Source organism: Camelus dromedarius, chromosome 1 (assembly GCF_036321535.1).
Source record: "Camelus dromedarius isolate mCamDro1 chromosome 1, mCamDro1.pat, whole genome shotgun sequence".
NCBI lineage: Eukaryota > Metazoa > Chordata > Mammalia > Artiodactyla > Camelidae > Camelus > Camelus dromedarius.
Genome location: NC_087436.1, coordinates 47,619,716 through 47,622,581, shown reverse-complemented (window position 1 = coordinate 47,622,581; position 2,866 = coordinate 47,619,716). Strand labels below are relative to the sequence as shown.

General features: G+C 39.6%; 1 non-coding gene across 1 annotated transcript; it reads left to right on the top strand.

The window, feature by feature from the left end:
* Nucleotides 1-2,185: 2,185 nt before the first annotated feature.
* TRNAT-AGU (transfer RNA threonine (anticodon AGU)) lies at nt 2,186-2,258 on the top strand. Its single transcript has one exon. It is a non-coding gene; the product is annotated as a tRNA-Thr (tRNA).
* Nucleotides 2,259-2,866: the final 608 nt, after the last annotated feature.

The window sequence follows — 2,866 nt, the reverse complement described above, 5'->3', positions numbered from 1 at the left end:
GGATAAGAAACATGATGGTATCTGTCACTGTAAAAGGTGCCTTCTTAACTGCTGGGCCTGGCAGATGCTTACAGCTGGTTCTGTCTCTCACATATACTTTGCTGGGTTCTTCCAAGATACCCCTGTAGGGTCTTGCAAACTGTAACTCCCATAAAGATAGGCAATGCCTGTCCTTCCTATGGCTGACCCTGCCATGTCCTGGGCTTCAGTCTCTACAGCCTCTTACTAGGTACCCATTAGCCCAAGGGCCTGCTCTCTTGGTCAGGATTGCTTTCCAAAACACCCAAGGATGCCTTTTCCTACCAAAGTTTCCACATGTTAAGGTCCCTGGAACAGCTTTGACCCTCCATCAGAGGGGCAAGCAGCTGCCCAAATGCAGCTGTCTGGCTGGCTGCTTTCTCAAGTGACTTTCTCAAGTTCATGTCAATCAACAAGTCTCTATGTCCCTCATTTCCAGGGCACATATAGAAAACTTACCATGTGGTCCAGTGAAGTTCCTCTCTGTATATTGAGTTTACAAGTAGCTCCCATCCCAACCACCAGCAAAGAGGGGAGACATATCACAGCTTTTCCCCCAAGATTTCTTGTAAAAAAATCTTTGTTTTCACTCTCTGAATCTTTTCATATCTTTGAAGTTTTAGCACCCCTTTTGGAATATAGCATGTGCTCTATTATGATGCTTCAGCTGAAAGTTCAGAATGTGCTGCAGAGTTCAGAACTAAACTCAACTCCCAGCTTGTTCACCCTACTGTGTTCCCTCAATTAGTAGCCCAATGTAGAAAGCTCAGTTATGCTAAAACCCTTCCATCAAGAAAATTTAATCCTTATACCTCAGAAATGTGAAAATGTGCACATTTTTTCCCTTGCTTTGGATCAGGAACCAATATTCTCTCACCTGGATTACTACAAACTACTTGAGGAACCTTATAATTATTTGCTCATTTGGTAAACAGCTGTTGAGGATCCATGCACTTTGGACAAAAAGATTAAAAATGCAACCCCTGTACTCAAGGATTTAACATACTAGTGCAGAAAATGATAATGCAACATTCACAGTATATTATAGTGTTATAAAATATGAGGGCCGGACTTTTGTCTATTTTGTTCACTACTCTACACCTAAGACTTTACTACAACCTGGTACATAATAAAAGTTCAATAAATAAAGGAGTAAAGTGGCATTTGGACATGGATACTATCAGAGCACACAGTGAAGGCTTGTACAATGAGGAAGAGACCAAGGAATGCAATGCTTCAGCTGGGTCTGAATATAAGCTTCCATTCTTAGTCAAGCAATTAGAACCTACAAAGGCATGGACGCAAAAAGAGCATGGGGCAATTGGGAAACTGCACACTGTTCAGTATGATGTGTGTGCTGTGAAGGAGGAAGGGATGGAGGAAATCAGGCTACAGATTTTGATAAGCCAGATCATAAAGAATATCCTTTGTCATGCTAAGGAGTTTGAATTGTAACTTGCAGGTGGTAGGGAGTCACTGAAGGGCCTTAAGCAAGCACATGCCCTGATCAGATCTTTCACTGAGAAAGCATATTCTGAAAGCACTTTCCAGGTTAAACTGGAGAAGAACAAGTCTGTAGACTGAGAAGCCAGCTTGATGGCAATAGTATTTGGGGGTTTAAATAGTGAAATAGAAAAGATGCCACTCTTTTCTCCTTCCAAAAATTGTTCCTGAACCAAAAAGATAAAGAGACACACTAACACCATTTGAACAAAACTGTATAACTTTGACCACAGTATAAGACAAAGGCTCCCAGATGCAGTGGGTGTCATAGTGAGGGACACTCCAGGGGAGGCAGATGTCTGCAGCTGCACCTCAAACAAGCCCATAGAGTGATATTCTCCAAAAATAGGTGATACTCCCTAAGGGGAATACTAACAAGACCTTATTTGCAACAATGTCAGGTGTGTGCATGGACTGGCAGAAGGATTTCCCTTGGACCCAAAAGAAACAAGAAGTCACACAAAAACTCTGCTCTCCCAGGAATGATCTGCTGGTGAAACAAGAGTCAAACAGGTGGATTACACATGGCAAGTAGTCTTGCAGAAGCTGATATTTGTTGGCTGGAAAGAAAAAAAAAGACAGAAAGAAATCACAGAAACAACTTGAATCACAAGGAAACTTTGAATAAACATTGAGACTCATATGCAAAATACAATTATAAGGGGGAGGGTATAGCTCAGTGGTAGAGTGTGTGCTTAGTATGCACAAGGTGCTGGGTTCAATTCCCAGTATCTCCATTAAAAAAATCAATCAATAAATAAAATCTAATTACTCTCCCTCCAAAAAAAGACAAAATACAAACAATACAAGGACAATAGGCTAATTATTAATAGTCAACATTTTATTTCACCTTTCTCTGTCCATAGAGGATCAAGTGGACAAAAAAATAAGTATAGATAGGAATGATCTAAATAACATAATTATTAAGGCAACATAATTGTTATTTAAGTGATAGGTATCCTACTTTATAATCTAAAACCAAAGGTTGACTTTTTCAATGTTAGTAGCACACTGTCAAAAATTATCTATATATATATATTATGCCACAGAGAAAACCTTAGAAAATCTCAAAAACCAGGAGTAGCAAAGTTGAGTCTCTGATCAAAAGTGATAAAACTAAAAACACGTAAGTAAATCAGGAACTCTACCATTTGCCTGTGTAATTTAGCACAAAATGTAAATGCAGTGATACAGGTAAAAACCAATGATGGCCTAAAATAAGACAGAGAAAAAGGAAACAATCAATTGATGGAACTATGGTCATCAGAGATTGGAGCTGAAGAAGATGGAGGTGTCTTTAGAAACTTCTAGGCTTTTTACTTGGGAAATGGGTGGATCACGCTTC